Below are 13,628 nucleotides of genomic sequence, written 5' to 3' on the forward strand. Positions count from 1 at the left end.
TGCCCTGCCTATACCTCCTGAAGAGTCTGTAACAGTTCAACAGGGCGCTCCAGTCACAAGTCTTATCCCACCAGGTGGTACTTATGCCAGTGATGTCAAATCTCTGGGACTCAGCTAAAGCTTTGAGCTCCTCCTGTTTGTTCCTCACGCTGAGTGCATTAGTGTAGAAATATTTCAGGTATGATACGCTGTAGCCAACCCCTCATGAGGCAGATTGAGGGATCCTGTTAGTGCTGGTTTCTTCAAGTTTTGGCACATCATCCTCTTGCTCATCACTGGCTAGCCTGGTTTTGTCCTCTCCCCCCTTTCAAGCTAGTTTAAAGCTCTCTCAAGGAACCCTGCTAGCTCCTGCACTAAAACTCCTTTTCTCCTCTGAGAAAGGTATACCCCACCAGATGTCAGTAGATCAGGTGTTGAATAGATCATCCCATGGTCAAAAAACCAAATTTTTTCCAATTACACCAACCTCAGAGCCACTCATTGCTTTGATGGATCAATGCCTATTTTTATCAATATTACTCCTTGTTACCAGAAGGATCAAGAAAATTACTACCTGATCCCTGATACCTCTACCAATCATCCCAGGGCCCTGAAGTCTCTTTTGTTTGCCCTCAGCCTTCCCTTTGTGTTTTTATCGCTGCCAGTTTGAACTGGTCCTTTATAGTATGCCAGATTAACTTGGTCACTAAAGCTGGGATTTTCTGAAGCCAGTGTTAGTGCTGTTCAGTATACTGAACTACAGTATACAAAAGCACAGCAGATAAATTCACATAGATTTTTCATGCATTTTGGGTCCTGATTCTGTCTTCTTCCTTACCTGAATCCATACCTACTTGGAATTCTGTTCAGTACACAGACATCCACACTCTCAACAAAACACTACAGTCAAACATAATATTATACCCTCTAAGCTAAGTTTTTTCATAATCCCCTAATACATCATATCAAAATACCAATGCTTGTACATGTAAGTATGAGCATATTGCATATTTGAAGATTTCATTACATGTATGCCAGCATGAAAATACATTATGGTAAAGATAATCAAGGGTACAGACACACGGATTCAACTAGCAATTCCCATTCAATGGAGGCATTTTTTATCAGGTTAGAACCTATGTTCCCTGTGCTGAAGAGAATTTCAGTCTACATGGCTAAAGAACAAATTTAATTTAGGTTTGTTAGGTCCAGGATTTGCTACCAAAGGAAAAATATGAAATTTGTTTGATGCAGCATGGCTCTTTAAAGTGAAGAAAGAAGTCTTGACAGTCATATAAAATATAACATTTATCTTCTGTAGTTTATAAAATAACTGTGCATATAATTATTGATCTGAAATATTTAAAATAAAATATTCAAATTATTTTTGTGTAGGAAAAATGGATCCCTATGAACTTAGAATTTTTAAAAAGCATGTAAAAAATAGTAAAACATTTAGAAGAGAATACTGAAAGAAACAGCATTGGTGAAAGCTGCGGTTTGTAATTGCAAAGTTAATTATCTTTGCTAAACCATCAGTTGTCACTTAGATAGACCAGATTCTAGCAGGCTCTCAGGGGACTGACTTTATTTCATTCCTAATGGCTTGGGACCCACCATTTTGCTGTCTCTGAACATTTGGTCACTGAATGCACCATTTATGGAGTATTGTTTAATTAAGGGCAAATTAAGAGAACTGTGCATAGAATTTAATTTCATATCCTGTGTAAATTCTTTTAAAGAGGGTACTAACTATAGGCATTATAACTTTTCATTATCCACTGTTTCTACAAGGTATTGACAATTTATTGTTTGCAACAGTTAAGAGTTTTGTTTACCCTTTGGGGAATTCTGCTGGCACTGCAGATTTTTGCCTCATCATTCCATTAACCCCTTATATGCCATTTTTACTATTTTGTGATGAGACATATATTTTAAAACGTGTTTTTTTCACATAAGTTGAAATATACTTACATAACAAAATAAAACAAGGCTAGAAGATAAAATGTATTATATGCATGTGCATATAGTGCACACGTGCAACAGGAATTCCTGCAGGACTAGCGTAGACTCCAATGTAGGCAGCTAAAATTCACTGACACTCCATATGCCAATGTCTCTGAAAAGAAAGTAAGAATACACAAAGACCTAGAGTATTCATTGTTGTGCAGAACCTCCTAGTCTCTTCTTGGCAGAGACACTTGCTCAGTTTGGATGTAGCTTCCATGAACTGGTTCTTCAGCTACTGCATGTGACCAGGGGAAATTTGCTTTTCCTTCTCCCTCGTTCTCATCCAGTCCTTCTGCTTGAGCTTCATCATCTGTTTGGACTGTAATGCAGCACAATGGCTGGAATTTCACCAACATAAATAAATTCATGTTTACTGAAATCAACTATAAATTATATTGACTAACTATAAAATTATTGCATCTGGAGTGAAGAACCAATTCCATTTTATGATCATAAAAGCATATAGCTTGGAAACAGTTATTACTAGTCTTTGAAAGTAACAATCTGTCTCCAAAGAAAGCAAAAACATGTTTGTAGGATATTTTAACAATGACAGAAATGCACGCTCTGGAACAAAGGTATTCCAAACAGTACAAAACACAGCTTATATATACTCTGCAAATCTATTCCCAGTCTATCTAGAGCACAAGCATGGGGCTCAAGTAACTCTCAAACATACATGGTGCATTTTACAGAATGAGTAGAAGCAAATAAAAATGAAGGCTCCTATCAGAAAAGAGTTCCTATATGTCCTACTCTCCTGACACCAAATCAGTGGCAATACCTGATTTGTTCAGAAAGATTGTATAAAAATAATCAGAGAGGTTAAGCCAGCAAATGCAATTACAGCTATGCAGAAAAGAAGACTTTTTTTGATCCACAGTAAGCAATCTTTGTTTCAGTTCAAGTTATCTGCTGCTTTTTCTTCAGGTTGTGGCTGCTTTGGCTGAAGAACTTTGATATTCACCCCATTTCTCTCCTCAATACTTCTGTTACTTCTAAGAGGGGAACAGTAAACTGCAATGATTGCAAAGTGACTGCAGGAAATACCAACCAGGCTAACCAGAAGACAAACATTCCATGTTAAATTGCTATTATTTCCATATTCCAAGAAAAATTACTTAACCACTGGTCTTGGATTTGGATACGTCAGAAGGAATCTGCTCTCTGTCTTATGTAAACGAACCTGCCCTAATCTTTCACTCACACCCCTAAAGATGTAAGATCCTTGATGTATACCAATACTGGAAGAAATTAGTATAGTATCCTCATAAAAATAATGTTGTTTACACATCTTTACTTCCTAACTTATTTTTTTTAATGGTGTCAAAGCTGATACTGCAAATCATTAGTATATATTTAAAAGCTCAGAACATAAAGGATTGTTGCTGTTGTTTCTCTCCAGATATAGCTGCCTATTTCTGAGGAAAATGGATCTTCAAAACATGTCTTGCTGGAGAAAGAAGCATTTAATTTTTTTAAGGAAGCTCATTTGTCTGCTTGGAAAAAACATACAAACTCTCACTGCAAAAGCAATTATAAGACAAAATAAGCACTAAGAATTAAGGTACTATCTTAATGATGACTGCAGCATCACTGCTGTGACATAATAATACTGTAAGAATTATACAGCATCCAAAACCTGTCAAATGAGATTTAGGAATATAGTTCAGAAGTTATCCCCCATTGAGTTACTGCCCATAATCCTGATACAAATCCTGTAAAGTGTTCGTGTGTGGTAGCCCATATGCTAAGGGTAGCATATCACTTCAGAGCTGTCAGTTTTAATTTCTGTTTTATTAATTTTCCCATAAATCTACAGACATACATTTCAGAGGATATATATCAAGTAGATTGTATCCCCACAAAGAAGCAATAAAGCGATTGTTTATTCCGACATGCTTCACCATGAAGAGTTCACACATTGGAAGGAGTAAGTGTAAATGCTATGTTATGAGAAACAGGTGGGAAGATTTTGAAAACCTGGAGGACCAGAGATGAGGGATGAGGGCATGAAGCATGGATTCAAGAGGAAAATATGGATTTTCGTGTACATGCAGAGGGAGAACATAGGGGAGATCCTGTATTTGAATAACAGGTCTATCCTGATTCCTTAAAGGAAAACTGTGACAAGAGTTACTTTAGCCCTTTGGCTGAAAAAGTAGCTATGAGCTCACTATCTGGAAAGATAATCCCTAGATATCCTGGTAAAATTCTGTCTGTAATTGACTATGATTTGTTGAAAGAGGAATGATGTAGGAAAAGGTAAATGAAGAACTGGCCCAAACCTTGTCTTACAGCTCAAAGCAATCCAGTAAACATAAAAGTTTGCAGGAACTCACTGCCAGTTGTATTCTTTTCTAGTATGATATTTTGCAGAGGTAGATCCTTTGCTGTGGCAAGGCTGTGAGAACCTGAAATAACCCATTTAACACAAAATCGGTTCTCTTTCTATTACACTGCAGTTTGCACTCTAAACATAACCCTAAGCCTTACATCTAAGGGGCATGACTATGAAGACTCTCTGAACCCTGAATTTCCGTATGCTCTTGAAAAAAAAGCATGACAAGAAAGCTGGATCAGTGGCTGATCCCATATAGACCATCTTTACCTTTATCATACCTTTCTCATCTTTAATTCTCATGCCAAAGACAAGGAAACTCAGACATAACCTCACTAGGTATGTCTACACTGCCAAATTAAATAGGACGACTGAAGGAGAACTGGAATCCTGGTTGTTCTTATTGATTAACTTCTTTCTCACCTTTGACCTAGCTCCGAGTATCATCCCGGTCATAGTTCATTCTCAGTATAGATTCCAAAAGGGATATGATGACACTACCAGATATGCTTCTCTCTACCTTACATTATAAACCACTTTTCCAAATGTACTTTTTTCAGCAAATCCGCCATATCCAAAAAAACCAAAACCACCAAAAATTCATATATAAGGCCTGATAACAGTGTAGTATACTATACTAAAATTACAGAACCAGCCCCTACTCTGATATGATCTTTTCTATTTAAACTAACTCATTAACACAAAAACTGAAGAAAATAATTTTTTCCAATAACACCACTGTGTTTCTACTGAGCATTTCTCATACCAATCACTGAAATAGTTTACTTGTAGAATCAAATCAATTTCTAGATTTCTGTCAATATAACAGAGATGATAAGATCACATCTAGTGTAAGATTGGTTTTAAAATTTGCTGGCATCATGGATCCAATTAATGAAAATATTTATATTTAAGTTCATACCATATGAACATTGCAGTGTGTACAATATCACTGTAAAATAAATTAATGTATTGAAGACAATTAAGCTGCAATGAAAATGTGTCTCAATAATTTTCTAAAAATAAGTGAGGTTAAATCTATTTTTATCAAGTGTAAATTTGAAATCCGATGTTCTTTATTTTAATCTTTCCTGTCTTTCACTCTCCCTCTGATAATTCTTCTTTAGAATAATAGCAGCTATGTCTACATGTCATTTCTCAGAATCCAGATGTGCATTAGACCATCTCATAACCACAAATATAAATCTCAAATCTTTAATCCAGTGGTTTAGCTCTAGACCTGTAGAAACAGTGTTGAACATTGAAGCACTGGCTCTCCATAAGACACCATCTGGACTCTACAGTTAAGATTCAAATGCTGGACATAGCACAATCATGTGAAAGTTACTCACACAAATGGCTGCTGTCATTTTCTTTCTCCATGTATTGAGTTTGACTGCTTGCATACAGCACTGCCCTCTCGCTGTCTCTGCATGTACTGAGACAGACAGACACAATGAATGAGAGCAGTTGCAATTAACACAATTTTCTTTCAAGAAAATAAATGTTTTCTGTTCTCACTCATGCAAACTAATTTCTCTAAAATTATCATTTTCAAATAATCTGTACACACTGGATTCTTCCATCTAAAAGACCATCAGGAAGACTTGTTGGCAATTTACCTCAGTCATAGAGAATTGGATTCTTAACATCAGAAATTATCTGCCATAAAAATTTGGATGATTAATCCAAATGATAATTAATCCAAATGATTCAAATGTCTCATCGCTTTAAAAACATTTAAATAGATATAACCATTGTGAGCAAGACTATACTTACAAAACAACAATAAGGGTACTTAACAAAAATAATGGAGATCTTTCTCATATGTTCTACCACTCATCTTCTCCAAGATACAAGTCAGAATGACAAACTTGTGAGGTGAGAGAAAACTCTGCATTCACACAACCTCCAGGAAAAAGATGAGTTATGCTCTCGGCCTAAGGTGTACCACTGAGAATCCCAAGTAAAAGAGGTGACATTCTGCTTCTTAGATATCTCATCTATTTCTCCAAAGATTCAGGCCTTGAAATTTCACTCTTGTATTAATACTTCTTGTTACAAACTGAGCAGGTTTTTTATTCAGTACAAATGCTTCTACAGATCCCTGTCTAGATCCTGGTCGCCTCCTTAAACAGAGGAACATTCTTGTATCTGTGTAGAAAGGCATCTCAGCTTAGCCATGATTATAAGAACCATTCTGAGACAAAGTTCTCAATGGTATCTCAACCTAAAGCTCATTAAATAATTAAAAAATATATATAATTTCTAATATGATTTTTATATTGTTAGTGTCTTTTTTAGTTAGTGTCTTTATATTGTTAGTGTCTATCTGCAGAAACAGATACAGTAGAGCATTCTTTGAAACAAGTAGAGGTATGGAAGAATTTTAACCCAACTAAAACAACAGTTTACCTGACTGTGTTCTCAGCCACAAACCATGGGAATGCTTCCCTGCAGGTTGGCAGGTGCGATTTGGAGATAATTGCAGCAAAGGGAGGGGGCCATCACTGGCTTGTAATTCTCCTGGAGAGACCGTAGGTCTTTTTTCCTTCTGTGTAACCTTGTATGATAATTAGTCCAATTCCACCTGTCTGCCAAAGTAGCTCTTACAGTTGGGTGTCTGTGGTTAATTGATACTGTTCTGGATTAGTGCATGTTCTGCGCTAGTCACAAGAAATGGGCAGAAATAATTTTTAAAGTTGAAAACTAACCTGGATTCACTTCAATGTCAGTATTTTGCTTCAAAGATTTGTTAAATGGTCAATCTGATTGCTATCCTTTTCAGAGTTCAGATGTGTTGCAAGTTTTAAATTGAAAACCACTTCTCACGAAGAAATACAGCTTTACATACGGCAAAATTTAACACAAAACTGAAAAATAGAGCAAAAAACAATTTCCAGCAATCTCTTGGCTGTGATAAATAAAGATATGATAAAATAGTCAGGGTGACCTTGGCAGCTAAGTGCAAAAACTTGTTCTTAGCAAGTTCATGGATTTGGAAGTAAAGATCTATCATCAATAGCCTTAAATATGTCCACAGATTGAGAATGAAGTTGAATCTTAGATACAGATCCTGTAACTAACCATCTGGATATTAGTTTTGCAAGGAACTTTAGCAGGTGCCTATATTTATATTTCAAGTGTTCATGGACAAAAGGTTAAGAATGTTCATAGAAACCTTGGCTGAACTGCTGGCTGCATAACAGACAATAAATCTATTTATAGACACATTTATATATAGTCCATATGACACCAACAATCCATATTGTATATGCTAACTCAGCTGAAGGCTTCTCAGCAGTGTAGGCAGAATCAGTTTTATGGAAGCAGCAATATGGGTCACAGCAGATGGGAGAAAGAGGCTAAAAAGATTCAGTGGAGGCTTCAGCGGACAGAACAGATGGGTTGTGGGGGGAGAGAATGGGGTTTCTGGAGTAGGACTGGAGCTAGAAAATCAGAGGTCAGTGAAGGTCCATGATATTCTGGGTAGAAAGTGACTGAGAAGACTAAAAAGGCTGGAGAAGATAAGTGAGGATTCAGTGGTGTTGTGTTATCAGGATAGTGACAGCTCTTCTCCTCTCCTTCTGCACTTCTGAGAGCTTGACTCATTTCACGGGTAATCTTCCTCTTCCTCACTTCCCTGAAGCACAGGACTTTTGCTGTCCACCCTTTGCTTGTCACCCATGGACCCACCTTCATCTACTACCCTTTCCCCAATAAGAGGGCCTGCAGCATCCTATTCTCCCACAGAGGCAAGACCTATTCTTAGTGGGATAAGCAGCAGTAGAACATTGAAAGGCGTGGATTTCTCCTACACCTTCCCAAAGGAAAGACAGACAGAAAAGTGACCGTCCTTTCCCTAAGAATCTGCACATCCCTAGGTTACATCCTGTTTGCTCACTGAGTGTTAGCAACAGCAGGAGAGGAAGATGGCTGTATAAAGCAGGAAACAAAGATCTGCTGTTCAGCCTGGAAAGCTGAACATGCCATCTTTGGCATAGATGAAGCTTACAGTCTGCTGCCATAAGCTGCTGCCTACCTTGTCTTTTGGCTTAATACAACTCCGTATGGGACTGAGTGTTGTGTATATATACATATGTGTGTATGTATACAGTCTAATCCAAGAAATAATGATAAAAACACAATAATGAGCTTCCAAGTATTATCAAGCCTATTAAGCTGCAAATAGTTCATTGAGGACCAATTTCTAAGTGCTAAATAGTACAGCTAGATTTTGCTTTTATGCAAAAATCAATGCAAACACATGAATCATTGAGAAGCATGCTGCAGCCTTCCAAAGTCAGTTTCTAATTAGCAATCCATTGATCCAAATAGCTAGTACTACAAATAACACAGAAAAAAAAAGTGTTCTACCAAGTGTATGGAAAAAAGAGTCAATTTTTCTGCCCTTTACAATTAATTTCAATTCTTTCCAGAACTGAGGAAAGTGCCAAAGTTTTGCGTCCTTATTTCCTACATTTAGCAATGCTCCTTGTTTCATTCTGTCCCATTAGTTAGAAAACTTATTCTGATTGTGCATGAGAACTAAAAAAAATACAGAAAACAAATGAGAGAAACCTTTGCAGTAATGTTTTTATTAGTGCAAGATTTCTCACCTCTTGGAACAGGGGAATTTACCTAGCCTTATTATCCCACTAAAATAATGTATATTTGTCCTGATGTTTTGAAAGATATTTAGAATGGTTGAAAAACTGTCATCAGACTGGAATAAAAACTAACTTAGACTTAAAAAGGTTTTATTTATTTGGGCTCAGAATAAAACATGTAAATATGTGTAAATCCTTCATATATACTGCTACTTGCAGAAATGTTTAGCTACATCCTATAGGAAGCCAGGATTCATGCAGCTAAAAGTCATAGGAATAACATTCAGAAGTAAAGGAAAACACAGATTTCACCATGGATATTATTTCAATATGAGCAAGGAAATCCTAAGAACTTCTCTAGTTGAGATCCCCTTTTCAGATTTTCCGCCTTTTCTGTGAAAACAAGAGTATATTCCAAGACTGAACTGAGTCTTACAAAAGGGCTGAAGACGGTCAACGTAAATTTAAATATTACATAGTAGCAGCTCTATGTCTTGCACATTTTCTGGTTAAAGAATGAGTGGTCCAGTTTTGGTTAAAGTTGAGGTCTGCTGCAAAAGAACCATTATTTATTCTGTCTTCAGTGATCTATGGGGCCACCATCAGCCTTCATTTGGTAGTATGTACTTGGTATTTTCCAACCCTCATGACCTTTATTCATCTTCAATTTTCAAATAATGTAAAGGCTTAAATCTAACTGCTACATCTCATGGTAAATTGAACTATTTTAAAAATGTGTTAAAAATGTGGGTTGCATTCTGTAAAGAAAGCCAGTCTTCAGTATTCACAGGAAAGCATATAATGGTGCTATCTGAATAACAGAAGTTATTCCAAAACTCGGTGAAACGCGCCATTTAAATGAAAGCTTGGGATATGCTTTTAATTCATGAGTTCAATATGTGCAGAAAAAAGCCTGGGATTTCCATCTTTATCAGTATCTGCACATTCATCTATTTGTTTAGAAAGAAACAGCTCATTTGAGAATCTTGGTGGGGTATTTCCATCGAAGTACTGAGCTTATTAAAACCAAAATCTTTTTCCTTAAACACCTTTTTTACCACCTCTAAATTACAGATTGCTCAAGGAATTTAGAAAATTATTTTAAAAACAATATTTGCTGAAAATTTTAAATGTTAAATATATCTTTTTTTTTTTTTTGTCATGGCTCCATGTGTCTGATCACAAACAAATTCCAAATCATTGCTGAACAGAATGTTGAATAGAAGTGATTGTAACTCTAAGGAAACTGATGAAACAGTTAACTAACAAGAATGCATTGCTAAAATTATGAATCAGCCCTGAAGCTTAACTGAAAACACTAAAACTAATCCTATCCCTGAATCTTTATTAACACTGTTTATCTCATGTATATATAGTGCAGTTCTATCCTGGACCTAGGGATAATTGCATAGATTGAAAATGGAGGCAAAGTTTGGCAGAAAAAATGCACAACACAACAAAAGGAATCTTAGTTTGCTGTCAATACTACCTGCTATAAATAAAGTCAGATTGATCAAAAGCCATTTCTTTGTTCCTGCGTTCCCTCTTGTAACACAGTTCTTAGACACTGAACATACAAAATACAGTCCATAAAGCATATTTATGAGATGAAATTTGACAAAACCCACAGAAATCCTCAGAAAACCATGATTTTTTTATTAAATTCCAAGACATTTAACACAATTTCTGTACATCCTGGTATCCTTCTTTTGCTTTGTGTAACTTTTCCAATGATGAAATGAAAAACTGTATGAAAGCAGTTTTTATTTTCTGTTGGCAAACATCGTGAATTTAAGCATTTTTTAACACATATTTATTAAATTATTATTATTATTATTGCTCTGAAAAACTCTTTTTTACTTGGTAGGCATTAAAGGAAAAAGAGATGTGTCCCTCCATTTTCATTTGAACTTATACATCCTTGAAAACAGAAAAATGAGGTGCAATGACAAGAAAAGAAGAGTGGTGTCATCAGCTTAAGAACAGGTAGGACACTAGAGTGATAATTAGTACATAGTCATGCAAATGTTCCAGCAGTCTGATATCAGCAGTGATGAAAACACAGCCTACTTCTCTCTTTAGAGATCATTACAAAAATCATCAGCCCTACTAATGCATATAATTCTCTGTATAGTTGTCACACTTCTTCCTATATTTACCTTTCACTCAATGACAATACAGAGAAATTTTCTGTGTATTCTTGTTTTCTATAAAATCTATCAAGGCAATACACTTCACTTTTCAGTTCACTTCCTTTAGTTATCTTGATATAATATGGTCTAACCTTTGGATGTGCCCACAGGACTCATGTATGCTTTCGACTATGCAGGAAAGCAAAGCAGAAACTGTTTAAGAAGCAGCCTGTCAATCTAATGAGATATTTCAAATCAGAATTCTTCCAAATCAAACAATGGGTTGACATTTCTGCTGAAACACATAATTTGTGTTTGGTTTCCTCAACTGTGAACAACTGAGGCACAAATGCAATTAACCCTGAAAATCTACCCATTGAGTAGCATTCCTTTTAATAATAATTCCTATTAATTTAAATTCTTCATAATAATAATAATATTAGCAGTCCTATTCCTCTAGCACTCAGCAGTGTCTTTTGATAGTAGAATTGCAGTGGTCACTTTTCAAAACTCAGGATTTGACAAAAATTGCCAAGTAATTATCTACAATGAAGTGATGAAAGCAATAGGAATCAAAAGCTTTTCATTCCCGAAAATGTGGAGAAAACTATTTCAAATCTCAAAACAAATGGCTGTTCCTTGCTTTAAATACATGTAAAAGTGTGAGAGTCTCAAGCACTAAACAAATTGTCGGTGTAATCATGTTCAACAGTGAAAATACTTGATTACTTATAGAACATTGTGCCTTTAAGTGTTATGCATGTGTCTTCTCTTCCAAGTTCCCCCAAAAAATTATACTAGGTAAGATTTTGAAATGAAATTTAGAAGTGGTAGCTGGAACTCAGCAATAGTTGACCCATGTGAAGTTAAATGAACTTGTTGTGTGTCTTGGATGTTATTTTAGCAGTAATCCAGAAAAACAATCTATAGTTTCTTCATCTGCATCTAAAACCTATGTCTCCTGATTGTCAGGCAATGGTTCTAGTCTTAAGACTACTGTACAAAATATGAGTAACTAATATCGCCATTTTTTGGAAAGACACAGAGCCATAGTGAAATCACAGAGGACATCATGGACATTTAAGTCCACAAGAGAGTTCTGCAAACCCTGATCTTATGCAGTGACAGACCGCAGCAGAGCAGGGAGAGGTTTCTCCGAGTATGATGTTGTTTCAGGCACACTTGCTCCCTGAACATTCCTTCCACGTTGGCTTAGCTGACTGCACTTTGTTCTGCAGGGTATTGTAATACCACATCTGGGTCAATTAAAACTCTGTTTGCCGTAAAAAATTTTGTTGAATTCTGCTCCTGGACATCTCAACTATATTTTGTTTTCTAAATTTCTTTTGTATTAGGCTTTAGTATTTATGAATGTCCTAAAGTTCCACTGAATATAGGTTATTTGATGCTTACATATAGGTCTGTCTCCCCACTGAACATAAGCAATGAACAGTGTTAATCCAACTGGAGAATATGTCTCACAGGAAAAAGGATTTTTTTTTCTTGTTTAGAAAGTAAAAAATAAATAAATAAATTCTATTAATAAATAATGCAAGGCCAAATAAATGCTCATGTGCCTGATCCAAAACACATTAATTTTCTGTTGAACATTTTACAGGAAAACAAAGAAAACAACTTCAGGTGTGAAAGGGAAAAAAAATAAAACTAAACAAAGTTTTCTTTAGAGACATTTAAACATTAAGATCAAAGAAAGTGCCTGGTACTCTTACTAAATTACAGGCAGCCAAGACTGTTTCACAAGTACAATATTCGCAATGGAATTTCCTCTATTTTTTTGCTCTGATTCAGTGCTCTAAGAAGCTCATTATTTCAAGTCCTAGCTAGCTGCAGAGAAGTTATCTGAGAGTTAGGCTGACATTGATAATACATTAAAAAGCTTAGAAGCACATTGCTACAGCACCTACTTACAGTAAGATATTTGTAACATGAAACAAATAAAACTATTAAAGTATTCCTGCCTTTGACATCTTTAGCCATCCAAAGCTGCGAGGAAAAGGAAAACAGAAAATCTTGTCATGAAAATAATATTTTAAAATGTCTCTTGAAGAAGAGGCTTTGCATTATACCTTTCCCTTTGCTGCTGCAGTCATGAAGGAGTAGAAGCAGTCAGTCCAGAAGTGGGGAAATGCAAGTTATGGCATATGATTTATTTCCCAAATCTAAGGAAACATTGCAGCAATTGTAGGGAAAGTTAATATTCCTTCTCCAGCTCAGGTAACGAATGAAGAAATGGTTCTGTTCTTTAATAAAAACGTTAGTCAAAAGTCCCCAAATGTCAAAGGGTTTTTAATGATTGCACACTCTGCACAGTACAATCTTTCTTAAATTTGTATTGCTGATGTATCCAGACAAACTACTTCTGTGCTTCTGATAAGTATATACATCTTCTAACATATACTTTTGGGATTTTGATTGAGTAGCGATATTCAACAAGATGTTGCAAGTACACAGAAAAGAAGAAAGATCCAAGAATATTCCATAATTCATTTCAATGCATAAGTTTTTCAAAATGTTTAAATATCATCGTATAAAGAT

The 13,628-nt window shown here is 35.7% G+C and overlaps 1 long non-coding RNA gene across 1 annotated transcript; it reads left to right on the forward strand.

The window, feature by feature from the left end:
• The first annotated feature begins 19 nt into the window (after positions 1-19).
• Positions 20-12,839, forward strand: LOC127480290 (uncharacterized). The gene is made up of 4 exons (XR_007907822.1): positions 20-178; positions 3,812-3,922; positions 10,808-10,926; positions 12,112-12,839. It is a non-coding gene; the product is annotated as an uncharacterized LOC127480290 (long non-coding RNA).
• The last annotated feature ends 789 nt before the right edge of the window (positions 12,840-13,628 follow it).

The sequence above is a fragment of the Manacus candei genome, unplaced genomic scaffold, assembly GCF_025592945.1.
Source record: "Manacus candei isolate 608988 ecotype Guabito, Panama unplaced genomic scaffold, ASM2559294v1 h1tg000072l, whole genome shotgun sequence".
Classification (NCBI taxonomy): domain Eukaryota; kingdom Metazoa; phylum Chordata; class Aves; order Passeriformes; family Pipridae; genus Manacus; species Manacus candei.